The 16,024-nt window shown below is 33.5% G+C and overlaps 1 protein-coding gene across 11 annotated transcripts in view; it reads left to right on the plus strand.

Annotated features, from left to right (window-relative positions):
* Positions 1-16,024, plus strand: part of Dmd (dystrophin) — a 2,486,572-nt gene that overhangs the window by 2,026,467 nt on the left and 444,081 nt on the right. The gene's annotated exons all lie outside the window — the stretch shown is intronic.

Here is a 16,024-nt window from a genome sequence, read left to right on the forward strand (position 1 = left end):
CATGTTATATTATTTTTTATAACTAAAGTGACTGTGCTATGTATTGGATATAACAAAAGAAATCCTCTTAGCTAACTCAGTAATCAATAATCATTGTGCACTGTATGTTATTCATTTATGCTTCTTTCTGATTTGTAACCAAAAGTATATCAGAACCCCATTTTGTATGATCAGCTTGTCAACCTGTATCATTTTAAAAATTACTAGTTTTATTTGAATGTTCTTTATTTCACTATTTTTTACTAAAATCAAACTACATACTTTGTTTTGCTAATGCATAGAATTTAAATTTTTATTTCTGAAGGTTTTTCGTCATAAAACCACATCACCAACATCTCTTCTTTACGGTTCCATTCAACTACTAGAATATCCAATATCTTTTCAATATTTATTTTTAAACAATTTTAGCTATGAACAATTTATGGCATCCATTTTATGAGTAATATTAGAACACTCAAATTATCTGTGCCTGATATTACCACATTTATTGGTTACTTTAAGATCTTAAGTGATATATTCAGTTTATATGTATTAAAACTGATTCATTTAGAAGAAAAACTAATGTATGAGTTTGTTGATAAACCCTAGCAAACAGTTCTATTTTTAATTTCACAACATATCTACCCATGTCCTAAAAATTAAAACTAATTCTTATGTACCAGTTAAGTTCAATTTTGAAAAATCTAATTTATTGTATTTTCTTTTATTCAGAAATAAATGTTTTGTAGCACTCAATTAAAAGTAAAAAAAACTATAAGTATCTTTCTCCTTTATTCCATTTTGAGAATCTAACAATATATTTTCTTAGTTTATTGTACATTTCTAGTGTTCTTTGAATTCAGTCTGTGTCTTCAAATTCAGTTGATAAACTTACTAAATCTCAAAATGATGGGAATGATGGAATCCATAACTTCAATGTTTCCTATGCAAAAACATACCAGAACATTGTCAGAGAATCAAAATCTAGGCAGCTAAACTTCCTCCATAGCTACAAACTAGATGGGTTTAAAATTTTTCAAACCTACAAAAAGTAGGGCAAGGCCATTGGCTGAGGAGGTCATCCTAACCAATCCTTTGTGTTTTGACTGCCAAAATTTGTGTTTTTCTTCATTTCTAAAAAAAATTTCTTGAATATAGTCTAACATATTCATCAGTCTACCATTTAACTAACCTTAATCTCAGCATATTACCAATTAATTGAGCAGATAAAACAGCAGTTTTAGTCTTTTAATATAAATTTATTTCCTTAGAAGCAGCCTGCTGAAAATCTCCTTTATTTACTTTTTAATTTTTAAGTTTTTGCTGGTACTGGGGATTAAATCCAGGACTTTCACACTAAGCTACGTCCCCGACCTTTTTGAATTTATTGTTTTGAAACAGGGTCTCACTAGTTTGCTAAGTAGCCAAGGTTGGCCTGAAACTTGTAGTCCTCTTGGCTCAGCTCCCCAGAATGCTTGGATTATAGCCATGTGCCACTACATATTATTGGTTCCACATATTAATGCCACCTGGGCCACCAAAGGTTGACAGAAACCAGATTTGGTGATGCCCATGGGGCCCTGATCTTGCACCTCATTCTTGTGAATTGCATGACTTATGACTATTTAAATCTATGACTAATAAACTTCATGTGCTTAAACTTTGGAGAAAAAAATCAACTCATCACAACCTTCTTCTTAACCTTTAAGTAACACCAAAAATTCATATACCTGTTTGATTCTTAAGGAAAAAAATACACCGAATGGCAGTTTAGTTGTAGGACTGCATAGAAAGTTCATCTTCCATCCTATCGAGATGACTTCTTAAACAAGGGGAAGAAGTCTCCAGACTTGCTCATAAATATGACTATAGCTGCAAGGTTTTTTTGGAGGGGAGGGGGTCCATCTTAGATGCGTTCTTCTCTTGAAAGTTAGAGCCACAGTATATAAGAATCATATAGAGCTGGAAACAAAATCTTGGAAATCCTTAAATGCACTTATCAGATGACAAAAATTAATTTAATGGAAGTAGCCATTTTAAAACATATCAATCTAATCAGCCTCCAATGTAAAAAAAAAATTTACTATTATCCACACTCTTTATGTTAAATAATCTCATTTGTTCTCCTATGTTTTGCCTGCGTTATTGGTTAAGAGAGCTGTCATTCAAATTCAGAGACTACATAGAAGTACACAAAGTATTTGCAAACATACATGAAATTGGAACTCTGTCAACAAAACCTTATCTCCTAAATGCTCCTCAAATTAGCTTTTGGTTGCTAAAAGGGAGACAAAGCTTCAGCCTTTTATCATAACCACAGGTAAGAAGGAATAAGTGGACATGACTGAAAACAAGAGTGGTCCACTTTCACCACTGTCATGTTTGGGAACGTAAGTAATAGAAATACCAAAAGGAACCTTATCACTTACTTTCCCTTTCCTCTACAAGAAGACTCATTGTTTTTCTGTCCAGGAAGGTATACTATATTTGAGAATCCAATTTTGTTTAAAACTTGAACTTAGCATTTTGGAACTCTTCCAAAGACTGCAGAATTCATAGTCATTAGCATATCACAGCAGGCTCCTTTCAAATATTGCAGGTTTCAAGTTTGTTTGAAAACCTGGAAACATGACTTAGTGAATTAAGCTTGACTGGTATTTTGTTTATTTTACTTCTAACCCTTGCCCCTAGCCAATTATTGTTTCCTGATCAAGATACCTGGCATGAATATGAACTTTGTTATGAGAATTTGATGACTTTCTAATCATTTAGGGGGGTTTTCTGCTTGAAGGATATAAATTCAATAGATACTTTCTGAATTCTGTTACTTAACACATTTGAGTTTATGTTGTCTATGAGTCATTTTTACTGGATGATAAACAACCAAAAAGTTTAATTTCAGTGGCTAATAACAAGAAATATGTATGTATTCATGGGTCTGCAAGTTGGGTAAGGTGTGGTGAGTCTTGTCCGAGCACAGATTGTCTGTGCTTGTCTCCGGCTGCAGGTTCAATTTGGGTCTACAACACATATTTTACTCAAGAGTCGAGCTGTAGAGGCATCAGATGCACAAAGTGTGATCTTCATATGGCAATGAAAGAAGTACATTTCAAGTCTCTGCTCTTGTCACATTGATTTACATCTCACTTCTCAAGGAATCTCATGGCCAAAGCCAAGTGGACAAGGGGGGGAGATGTACTTCCCATGGCAGCAGTGTGACTGGTATGCTACCAGAAATGTAAAAGCATTGAGGCCAGTAATTTAATCTGCTATATAATCTATTGGAGACAAGCTCAGCAAGTTATTAAACATAGAAGAATAATAGTTTGACACCTTATGAAAGAAAGCAGGGCAATCCAACTGTGCTTGCATTTCTTATCCCAATCTTTCAAGTTTTACTGAAGCCTAAAAGCATCCATGAGACAGGAGTGAATCGCTCCTCCTTTGGAATTCTCATGTGAAATATTCAGCATCTCATTACAGTGGTAGCCAAAACAGCCGTTTTCTACAATTTAGGAATACAAATGTTTATATGTTAATTTTCAATTAAGAGTTCTAAACTTATTATCTGCTTGGCAGCCCTTCCACATGACAGTCATTCAATTTGACTATTAATGTTGGCTTTTGACCTAAATTTCAAAGGAATACCCAAATTTTAAGGGCCATGAGCGTAGTACTTTTTACAATCTGTTCATGTCTGGTTAAGAAAATAAAAAGTATACCAAAAAAAGTATTATTTTTGACCAGTACAAGCAGATAGTGAAAATGACTTCTTTTGTACGGCAGAAGTTCTCAAAGCTTTAAAAGTACTTTCAGAGAAAACTTGGGGAAAAAGGAGCCAATGAAATGGCTTCAAATGCAACAAAAACAAATAAAGCAATAAACCAATTGTCAGCATTTCCCAAGGCAGCTGATATCTAGAAATGATACAGATTGTGGACTCCCATTGCCTTACAAGTCATAAATGTGAAGGTCAAGGAGTGAAGTCTTTCTTTATGAAGTACTATTGACTGCTTGGCAAGGCATTGTTGTAAAAAGAAGCCACCAAAAGCAAAACAAGCAGCACTAAAGTTAAAAAGCTTGTGAGGCAACCTCATCTAAGGCAACATGAGCCATTCTTATAAAATATAATACCTTTATATATGAACCTGGAGTACATTAAAATAAGTCCATTTGTGTGTTCACTGACAGTTAATGCGAAAATTTTTATAGGAAAAACATCCCCTAAAGTATCACACCAACCCGATTTAATGCTTCTTTCTTTTTATAAGGCATTGCCAGTCCCAATAGTAAGAAAGAGATAATATTTTTCTACATATGAGATGGTTGTTTGCTTTCCCAAATATGTTGGTAGTATGGATGTTATTTCCAAAATATTTAAAGCAATATTTGGGCAAATTTATTTTAATACCACCCTTTCCCCTGTTTTTGCCCTGAAAGTGTTTATTTTTTTATAGTGCACACTCTATCACAATATTATGGATTTTCATAAAGCATAAATTTTTACAAAACATAAATCATCTGCAAACTTCCTTAAGCTTGAAGAGACAAAGGAGATTTGCAACTGCAGCTCAGCCCCAACTAGACTAAGTAAGTGCAGGGCTAACTTTATACCTATAATTTAGAAAAATGGTTGCATCTTCTGTCCATTTACAGAGATGGACTCTTCTTAATTCTAAACCAGGGACACTCATAGGTGGCCAGTGTTCTTGAACAGATTTATAACTGAATACTGAAGCCATGTCTGTGATCAGCCACATAAACACTGGTTAAATCTGATAACCTTGTGTAATTACTTATGTACCTATATAATATTGTTAATATATTGAAAATTTATTCCCAACATAATGTATGATTAATATGCTATAGCCTTGCCAATGTCACTGTTATTTTAAACCATATCAACCGGTTTTGTGTCAGGACACCTGAGTAGTCATAGTCTGAAATTTCTATAGTTTACCCTGAACACTCACAACTTCTGGTAACACATGTTACTGAGCATTTTCATATCCATTTACACAGTACCATAATAACCATAAAATGTGAAATCCTTGTCCTGATCCAAGGTCTTATTTGTTGCCCCTCTGTGTTGACATCTCAGTCAGGATTCCAATAGGAAGTAGATGACACATGAAAATAAGTAGAATTTGAAAAGTGTTTATTTACAAGGCACTAGATATCCAAGTGTGGGCAGGATATCTGGAAATCACAGAAGATAGCACACAATCCAGAGCTAAAGGCGTCAGATCAGTCAGTTCTCCCAAATCTGAGTTATGGATGGAGAGATTTCTCAGACCCAGAAAAAGAGATCATACAGATCTGCGTGCCCTGCAGAGAGCCCTGGCCTTCCAACACAGAACAAAATTTACACTGAAGTAACATTCAGGGAAGAGGACCATGGAAAATCACCGCCCTAACCTCAGTCTCTCCATCCAGTCACTTGCTAGTTCTTTCCTTAGTCAAACCCAAACAGAAAACCAGAACACCTTGGAGTCCACTGATATAATCCTACAAGTCATTAAGGAAGGTAGGAAAAGAGGGCAAGTGGAACTGGAAAGACAAAAAGAACATAGCTGGTACAGTTGGTTTTCTGATACATTTGCATATAGTACAAGAACTTGGAGAAAAATGGTAAGACATCTATTTTAGTAATAATTTCAATGACCTTATAATGATACTCTTTCTTTGAATATTTAAGTCTGAAATTGATTCAGAAATGTAACTCTGTATCTTTAACTTCTGTTAATGAATTTATATTCCATTTATCTATCAATGTAGTACCTACCATTTGTTGGTTATTTACTGTGCAAGGTACTTTGTAAGGTATAGAAATAAACCTAATCTCAAGGACCTACATTCCAAGGCAGAAAAAATGACCATATTTGACTATGAGATTTAAAAATAATAAAGCACATGAAATATACTAATAAATTCATAAGATCATTTAGCAATTATTATGAGCCCATAGTATTTTCATTATGGCACTGTATAGAGATCACTGTCCTTAAAGAAGTTAAAATCAGAATCAAATCACCTGCAAATTAACCCACCAGTGAACTTTAAGATGCTTGAGTGGTTCTATAATTTCTAAAATATCTTCAGCATTTCCATGTCAAAATAGTGTGTACTTAATAAAAGCTTAATTAAATCAAAACCAAGATAAACAGATTTTATTAGAACTATCATTTTTTGTGATTGTCTTTTGAATTGTATCTTCCCTAGTAGTAGGGAAAAATAAGTTTCTTCTAGGAATTTAAATATCTTCCACCTATACAATTCCTTTTATTTCCTTCTTAAGCAATAGTCAGTCCTTCAAAAATATTTATTGGGTATCTAATATGTACTTAACACTGCCAGGTGCTATGAAGGATTCTAATGAAATAGAATGAACTTCTAATGCTTTGGAGTTTCAATTAAATTACCTATAGTTAAACCAATTTGAAAGAGAACATTATGCCTTCGAGACTCTAGGTTTCTCTTGATTAGAAAGTATTAAACATTTTCAGTAACTAAACAGATTAAGGAGAATTCAAGGATGCCTCTCACCAGTAAATTTGGATTAGTCTGGCAAATTTAAAACCTTAAATGGAACTTTTTAATAATTAAAAGAAGAGGGAGAAATGATAATTACAACATTTCTAGAATCTATGTTTACCACTCAACCTTCTTAATCATTTCCCAAGTATATATCTGGCGATCAGGATTTTATAAATCAAAATCTTGCTATAAAGCCTGTAAATCTCTTCTTTAAAAAAGCTCTTAAATTTCGTATTTTGTTAAAAATTAAAAGCCTCCATGAAAATGAGACAAAAGTCAGTGAAAGGCTGTTGCAATAAAAATCAGATGTGATTTTCATTTGAATAATATCTGCTTTTTACGATCTTTTCATGTTAAACTTTATAAGAATTTATTATAAAAAGCTTTATTCACAGTTAAAGCCTATTTTTTAAAGGATTTATTTTTTCCTCAGTGATGTGTTGTCTTTTCTTAGATTTAACTAGTTGCACATACTTCCTAGCTACATTTTTCACCGTGTAGAGTATAATTTCTGATACCTGATTTTTAGCTCCTAAGAGGCAGTTTGCTTAGTATCAATACTATGCAATAACATTGGCCCAAAGGCATTTTCTTTATTGCCCTGTATTATTTTCAGTTTTAATCAATATTTATTTAATAAAGTCATTAAATGTTTCTCTTAGCCTCATTTCCAGTTTAAAATACTAGGTCAGTGATAGCGAACCTTTTAGAGCTTTCAGTGATACAAACAGCCCACGGCGGCACTCATGCCATAGGGTCACCACCCCTGAACTAGGTAGTTTGACCATTTCAATTCAGTAAAGCATTGTATTTTTCAAAGCAAGCAGTTGAAATCCAAATATTGACTATTTCTACCCTAAGACATAATACACATTTGAGGAACTTAGTATCTCTAATTTCACATTAGTAATTTATTTTATGTAGTAGCAAACACTCATACATGCTTAAAATAGTCAATATGCAAATAATTGACTCCCTCTTTTCTTAGACAGTTCTACCTCCACACTTTAGAGTCCCGATTAGTTATTGAAAGGAAGGTTAAAACCAAAAGAACAGTTTGCCAAAATAAAGCAAAAAAAAACCAAAACAACCCACAATGTATCATGTCTTGGGCCAACCCTTCTAATATGTTGTGTGCTCATGATGAATCATTTCTCTTAATAGTATCAGTTATCAGAAATATAGTGACTCTATAGAGGCATAATTAATACTAATAGTAACTGTATTCTTTAAATGTTTTCCCTATTTATCTTATCTTTACACATTTTACTTCTCTTTCAAAGCTCATCTCACATTCCTCTTCCATAGAACATTCCACATTGATTTCAGCCAACATTGATTTCTCCCTTTTTTTAAATTCAATTTGCACAGCTGAATTAGAAACCAGGAATTGAAAAACCAGAAAGAGTATATTAAGAAGCAGAGGGAAGACTTTCAACAAAAGGCCAATTTGAAGTGAGCAACTGTGGACTCCATACTCATTATAGTTGAAGATGAAATCTTATCTTTTCAGCCGGTTAGAAATTCCTCCAGGATATACTCTTATATTCCCTGAGTTGCATAGCTGGCTGCACAGCTTATATGCAGGTGGTGTTTGCTGATTTATAAATTAAACTTTAATCTATCATTATTAAAACTGTCAAATTCTAAAGTTAAAAGTATCCCTCTCCACCCCTTGGTGCCATCCCTGTTATCCTCCCTCCCCCCCCCCCACACACACACACAACGCCCTGATTATCTCTTTCGTAGAATTATTTTACAAACTGAATTTTTTATTTATGCATGTGTTTACTTGGTTCCATTGTCACCTTCACTAGACTGAAAGCTCCACAAAGGCAGAACTCTTATGTCCCCAACAGCTAGCAGAGTGCCTCAAATATAGTAGGACTTCAGTATTTGTTGAATGAATACATGACCTCCAGATACTACTTTGTTATAAAAGATCATCTTCACTAAGTTGTTTTATATCGATTTTCTCCAGAAACTTAGTGTTTGAGGGGAAGGACTGGGGGGTATACATTGTCTGTGTTCTTTTTGTAATGCTATCAGGGCTTCTGTTAGCATGCATAAGAATTGCCTGGAGAGCTTGTTAAAACAGAAATCATCTGGCCCCACCTCTGGGGATTCTGATTCTCTAGGTCTTAGATGATATCACTGCTACCAGTCTGTGGAGCATAGTTTGAGTAGTTCAGTCTTTAGAATGTTAATAGAGACATACTCGAAATAAAGAGATGTGTGCTTATTTGCAAGCTAAATGATAAATGTTCTAACTTAGTTATAGCGGTTTGAAACTGGCAAGAACCTGTGCAGCTATCTGGCACATGTGCTCTAGTAATCAACTGCAGTTTACTTATCAATGGCCCCAGAATTCTCAAGAGTGCCGCCCCCCCACATAAAACTACCCTGTTCTTGATCTGGTCTCATTGATTAAAGATAAAGACGAAACTGAGGCTCAGAGAGTTCATCTCTCTTGGCAAAGATTCCATAGCCTAGCCTAGATCTCAATTCTTTTTCGGCTTTCAACATCTGCATACAAATTTCTTAAGACATACTGATGTGGCTTGTTTCAAATTAAGTGTCCATAGTATGCCAAACAGAGAATTTCATTCCAATACCATGAAATTTCTTCATGATTTATTCATTCCTTGAAATTTTTCCCAGGTTTATGTCTGTAACAGTTAAATTACTTCATAGCCTTCTTTGTATAAATCTTAGAGTAGCTTACTAAAATACATCACAAAGTTTTTTTTTGTTTCTTAGGTGATTTTTATTATGTATGTTTTCTTTCAGTAATGCATCTTTTCTACATCAATATTATGTTAGTTGTAAGTACAAAATAATTGAAAACAAACTATGACAAATTGAACTGAGCCCCCCAAAAAGAAGAAAGCAAATACTCTTGTGATTTGAGCTTTTTTTCAGTCCTTAAAACTTTGAGAATATCTGCCTTTATTAACTTTTGCTTTTTGCTGATGGTTTCTCTCATTTTATTATAGCTCGTAGAGTTATAAATTAATTTAACATGAAAGGATAAAAATGTTGCTTTTGAAATGTTTCTCATTAAATTATGGAAAAATATTACAATAAATAAAACAAAGGAATGCCTCTGGTACCAGCTTCTGTTTGCTCAATTATTGTACTACCAAAAGTGAATTATTATGTAGTTAACTCAGAGGCGATATTATTGCCATTATATTATAAAACAGAAGAGTTTCAGTCTTAAAAAAAGGTGCAGTATAGGTCCTTTGAAAGTGAAATGCTTTTTTTTTTCTTAGGCTTCACTTAAATACATACTGACCTCAGGTTTTGGGAGGTTTTTTTATAGCTAATGATGGGCCCAACATTAAAAACTTCAAAGTAAATTTCAGCCAATTACTTTATTCAGAGGAATCATTAAATAGAGGTACCTCTGAAATTTTAGAAAGAATTTACTTCCAATTAGCTGAAAACACTACTCAATATCCTTTCTACTCTTATAATCTCTTGTGTGTGTTTTAATTGAAGACACCCTGTACAAAGGAAGTGAGAAGTTGCCGTTTAATGGTGGTACTTAGATTGGAATCAAAACTGGGAAGACACTGTTTCCCTCTTTACCCTCTCCTCCACAGATAGTGGTACTTAATTTATCTAAAGCCTGTAGGGAGAGAGTATGGAGATGTATTTGTATTTTTTGTGAGCCAAAACAGTTGTACATAAGTGAAAAATGGAAACAACTTATGGTCCCTCAAGTTGGTAGGTGTTGTTCCTTGTGGAATTCAACACATTAATGTTAACACATCCCATAACAAACTTATATGAGCTTTTATCTAAATATTCTAAGCATACTTTTAATAATGTCGTAAATATTTGAATACTTTATCTCTCCCACTACAAAGATCATTAAAGAAAATAATCGCCTACTAAGTGCAAAGCTCTGTGGAATGCCCTGGAAGCTATGAACATTTGTCCAAGTTCGTCATTTATATGATAAGGCACAAGTCAATGGTTAAAATGCAGTAGAGAAATACTACTCGTGACTAAAGATTAACTGATAAGAGTAGTATGAATATTCTTGATTTGGAAAATGTATTAGAAATTTCAAAACTATCATATACCTTCAATTAATCATCAACTGGCAAGATTTTTAGGATACTATTATTATAAAGCACATTATGCACCCACACAGTATTTTTAATGATTCAGAAAGACTATTGCCATCTCTCAGAATAATTTATATACATATCAGTTAAGCCTGTATTAGGGACTTGAAGGAGTCTCACTTCTCCATTGTCAGAGGAATGGGTCTAGATTGTTTACACTAAGTTGGTTAGAGTGTATTACTCTGAGCTAGTTTGTCTGTTCTAGCAGTTTTCAGCAGGGGGCACAGTTTTAAACCCCACCCTAGTCCACCCCATGGAGTCAGTGTCTGGAGATATTTGTGTTTTTTTTAAATTAATTTTATTGGTACATTTAAGGTATACAATATAATGACATTCATCATTGGAAATTTGCACCTTTACATAATCCATCTTGGTTCTTATTTTTCCCCATTCTCCTGCCCTCCAACCCCTCCACCCCTCCCTATCTACAAAGACTTTGTTCAAATTACCACTGTATTGTACATCAAGAATACTACTGCAGTCTAGTGGGTAGGGCCAAGTATGCTGCTAATTGTCCTATAATGCACAGGCTAGCCCTTTACAGCAAAGAACCATTTATGCCTCAATGCCAGTAGTGCTGAGGTTAAGAAACCCTACTCTAATTTAGACTTTACTCACCTTTCCTGAACTTTTACCTTTGTTCTTTATTTTATAAAAAAAAAACCATTTCCTTAACCAAATAATATAATAACAATAGTTATTATACTTTACATTGTTATCTTCAAAGTACTCAGTACAAGACACAAACCAAAACATTTCTTACAAAAAAAAGAAACAGATAATAACCTTTTTTTCAATGAACTAAGATAAAGTTTTAGTATAAATGAAACAAATTACCATATATATTGAAATATTTTTATATCAGTGGAATATGTAATCTGGAGAAGTATTTGAACTTCTTCCTATTCTCTTCTTTTTTACTCTTTATTTGTATCAGGAAAATGTGGAATTTATACACGATCGAGTACTATACTGCCATAAAGATAAACTTAAGGCATTCATAGGTAAATGGTGCAACTTAAGAACATAATGTTAAGTGAAATAAGTGAAACACAAACTCAAATATTGCATGGTAATCTCAAAGAGCCCCAGGGTTTGGGAGTATATATCAGTGGTGAAAGGCTTGCTTAGCATGCAGAAGGCCCTGAGTTTCATCTCCAGCACTACCAAAAAAATAAATAACATTTCAAAAAAAAAGAAAGAAAGAACATTTTTGAAATTAAAAAATCCTTTACTCATTTTGACATGGTATAAGTGGTTTTAACTATGTAGTATGTTTAATTTATCATAATATAAAACATTGACAAAATATTCTTTAAATATTAAAACTTTGTAATAGCTTCTATCAGTATATTACAATTTTATAACAATAAGTGTTATAATAATGTTCATTATATAAACACAAATGTTTCACTTTTTTATTTTAACAATAATTTTTAACTTTATATAAGAAAAATTCTGAATTAACAATGTTTTTCCATTACCTGCATAGTTTAGAGACCAAATACGCATAAAAATGTGGACTTAAATTGAATGAAGGGAAAAAGTTTTTATAACCAGGTATTTATAATTTTTACCTATTTATTACTCAAAATCAGCTTTTATTTCTGTTCATTTGCTAAACAATAAGAGGCTGAAGCTGACATTTTCAATCAAATCTTCTGAAATTACATTTTGAGCAACAGTTGCACGGTTTCATTCTGAGATTTGGGTGTCATTGATGTATTTTGGGGCTTGGTTATCAGAATTCCTGAAAGTCGCTCAGCTGATTGTAATGCGTAAAAGACTTTGAGGAACTATTTTTGTGCAATATCCCGGTTGGAAGATTCTATAACTAGCTAGCCTGTATTCAAATACAACCAAATCATTGAATCACATCCTCCTACCTTTTTTTTGTACTGGAGATTGAACCCAGGTCCTTCATACTGAACTACATGCCTGGGCCATTGATTGATTGATTGATACAGGATCTCACTAAATTGTTGGGTCTGGGTTCGAACTAGAATGGGTCTCAGCCTTCCCGAGTGGTGGGATTAAAGGCATACTACCACCAAGCCCAGCTAATCCTCCAGCTCCTTACCAGCTACCTTTATTACCCTGAGAAAATTACTCAAACTGTATATCACAATCTTCTTTATAAAATTTAAGCAATAAAAATTTCTACATTTGTATCTTTAGTTAAGCAGTTTACATATTAATTTACTTTGATGATCACCTTGAGAAAAACATGTGAAATTATGATCATTTATAATTTCCTCATTAATTTTATATATTTTACCATCAATATTACTCATGCTTCCTATCTTTAACCAGTGGTCCAAATATAGATATCAGAAAAAAAGAATTTGAAAACAATTTTTATGGTCAAAACTCTCTTGCTAGCTAACAGTGTTAAGTGATTAAACTCACTGACACACACATACCTCTTTAGTCCTTCCAACTTGGTGTATTTGGCATTGTAATTGAAAGATATCCATATGCATTTTTCTAGAATAGAAATGACTATATTTAACCAGTGAATACTCAGAACATTTTTACAAATCCCGGGGAAATTTCATGAAAATCAGTTGAGAACGGCTCTGCTCATAACGTCTTAGAGGAGGGATCATAGTAGTACACTGAGTCAACAAATGAGGATTAATAAAATACCAGCCAAATTTATAAAAATCAGTCTAAACCGTGGGTATAATTATATAATAATAACAAAAAGCTTTGAGTAATCCTTTCTGAAAACTCAGTCAAAATGATTGCATTTGAAAACATGTTTAATTTGGTGGCTAGATCATCTCTTACTAATCTATAACTTATTTTTGTGTCTGTGTCAATTTTCAAGGTTAGTCTATCAATTATCTTTAATTAAAAATTAACTTGGATATGAAATTATGGAGAAATGGCAGTCATTGCACTATTCCTTGCACTATTTCTGAGTTCTATATACACATGTTTAAATTTGCCATGCCGTCAGTTCAGTGTCCCAAATAATTACTTAGCAATGTCAGTACTACCTCACTGAGTCACCTGGAATATGCACACATTTTAAGTGTCTAGTATATGACTAGTACTGGAGTGGTCATTGACAAAACAAAGATTAATAAGACTTTAGCTGGCCTCGGCCATATTGTCAGGAAGATCAGACTCTTCTTTGGGAGAGGAAGGAGAAATTTAATGAGAAGTGTATCCAAGGCATAATGTTCTAGCAGAGCAGTCCCCAATATTTTGAAAGGCACCAATTTTTCCATGAATAGGGATGGGGTTTGGGAGAAGGGTGGTTTGGGGATGATTTCATTGTGTGTTTCTTGTGCAGTTTGTTTCTATTATTACATTGTGTACTTTATTACATTAGATTATTTTTCAGATCATTGTCTATATTAGTACATGTGTGTAGTACATAATGTATACATTCCTTGATGGAAGTTGGCACATGTACATAGTACATATTAATTCCCTTTTCCATCCCCTTTCCCTTCCCTCTCTACTCCCTCCACCAATCTCTTAATCCTCTTCCCTTTATTGTACATATTTGTTGTACATATTGTTTACTTCCCCTGTGTAGAGTTGGTAAATACACATAATGCATCTTAATTCCTTTTTCAGCCCCTCCATCCCCCCTCTATCTCTGGAACCCCTTCCCCTTTGAGAAAGATATATTTCTCTGCTCCCTATTGTGTGTCATTCATTGTGTTCTTTATTTGTATTTTGAGTTTTTTATGTAAAAAAGAAACCATGTGATATTTAGATTCTTACAGGGATCTCTCAACCTAGACTCCTTGCAAGCTCTGTTCAAAGTAGGGTTCCCACTTGTGTGAGAATCTTGCCACTGCTATTGTGACAGGAGGTGACACTCAATCGGTAATGTCACTGATGGAGAGTGGCTGTAAATGCAGATGAAACTTCACTTGCTTGCTAACCCACAGCTCTTCCTGCTGTGTGGCCTGGTTCATAACAGGCCAAGGACCAGCACTGGGGACCTCTACTCTAGCCTAGTGAGTGTGGGCGAGGCTTTATGGAGAAAGTGACACTTTGGTCAGGTTCGAAAGGCTTAGTGGAAATTTAGTGGTTGAGATGAATTCCTTAAGAGGAATTACTTCAATAGAACTTAGTGTAAGCATCAAAATAAATGGTGTAGGAAATCACTGTCATCTGTTTACTCCCTCTACTTTGTTCTTCCCTTCAGAAAAAAATTCTAAAATATAATTTTTAAATTTGAGTCTGTTCTACTGTACCTTAAAATGAGTTAATTCAAGGAGGAAATTGGATATAATGAGAGAGAATCTTCCCCGGGGGGAAATGCTATTGATCGGTTGCTTGTGTTTAATTATTTTCTGCCAAAAATATATTATGCATAAACTTGGTGATGAAAAAATTCAGATTATTATATTTCTAAATTGGTAATGTCATATATTGTATCATATATTAATCATAAAAATGCTTAGCTACTGACTTTAACAAGCTTAAATGAGCAGAATACAAAAATAATTTATATTATATTACACTGTAGTAGATTTGAGAAACTGAACCAAAACAGTCCATGAAAAATATGATCCCTGATTCCAAACATCCATACCAAACAATGTTTCTGTGATCTTGTCATTTCAAGTCAGAGAAAATTTTCTAATATATTGTTGGCTAATAAAATAATAACTAAAGTATCTATAAGGCCATTCTTATTTTCCTCTTTTTTCTATAGCAGATCTATCCAATGTATGAGTTAAAAGTTTCTAGTAACCACACTAAAAAATGAAAGAAGTGGAATTAATTTTACTAATACATTATGTGTAACCTAGTATACCCAAAACACTATCATTTGGGCATGTTATTGTTATGAAAGTTATAACAACATATTTTCTTTTTTCATATTAGTTAGAAAAACAATGTATTTTACTCTTAGAGCAAGCACACCTCAGTTCAGACCAGCCACATTTCAAGTGGTCAGTCACCATAATAGAAAGTATAGTTCTAGAAATACAAATTAACCCAAAAAGAGAAGGATTTCTTACTTTTACTAAGTCATGCTTCGTTGCTAACCTTGGGAGCATTTCCAAACATAGTCTACACAGTTTAAATATTCCATCTTAACATCTCTGAGGACTTCAGTTTTAATGCTATAAAATTCTTAAATAGCATTAGATATTCTTTTCTTACAAAATACTCTGAAAGATCAATTAGAAGTTTATGAAGCATATAATGCAAAATACAGGTCATCTTCCAAGTCTGTTTTAGAAGCACAAAAACGATAGCCATTTATTACTTCTGAGCATATTGCCTGGGTATGTCTTGGGGTACTAGTGATGTTGGGAGAACTTTGTATAAGAAAAGAATCCTTAAAAATAAAATTAAGCCAGGGCCAGGGATTTAGCTCAGTGGTTCCA

The sequence above is a fragment of the Heterocephalus glaber genome, unplaced genomic scaffold (assembly GCF_053883595.1).
Source record: "Heterocephalus glaber isolate CG9 unplaced genomic scaffold, H.glaber_assembly_v1.0 deba00001547, whole genome shotgun sequence".
Classification (NCBI taxonomy): Eukaryota; Metazoa; Chordata; class Mammalia; order Rodentia; family Bathyergidae; genus Heterocephalus; species Heterocephalus glaber.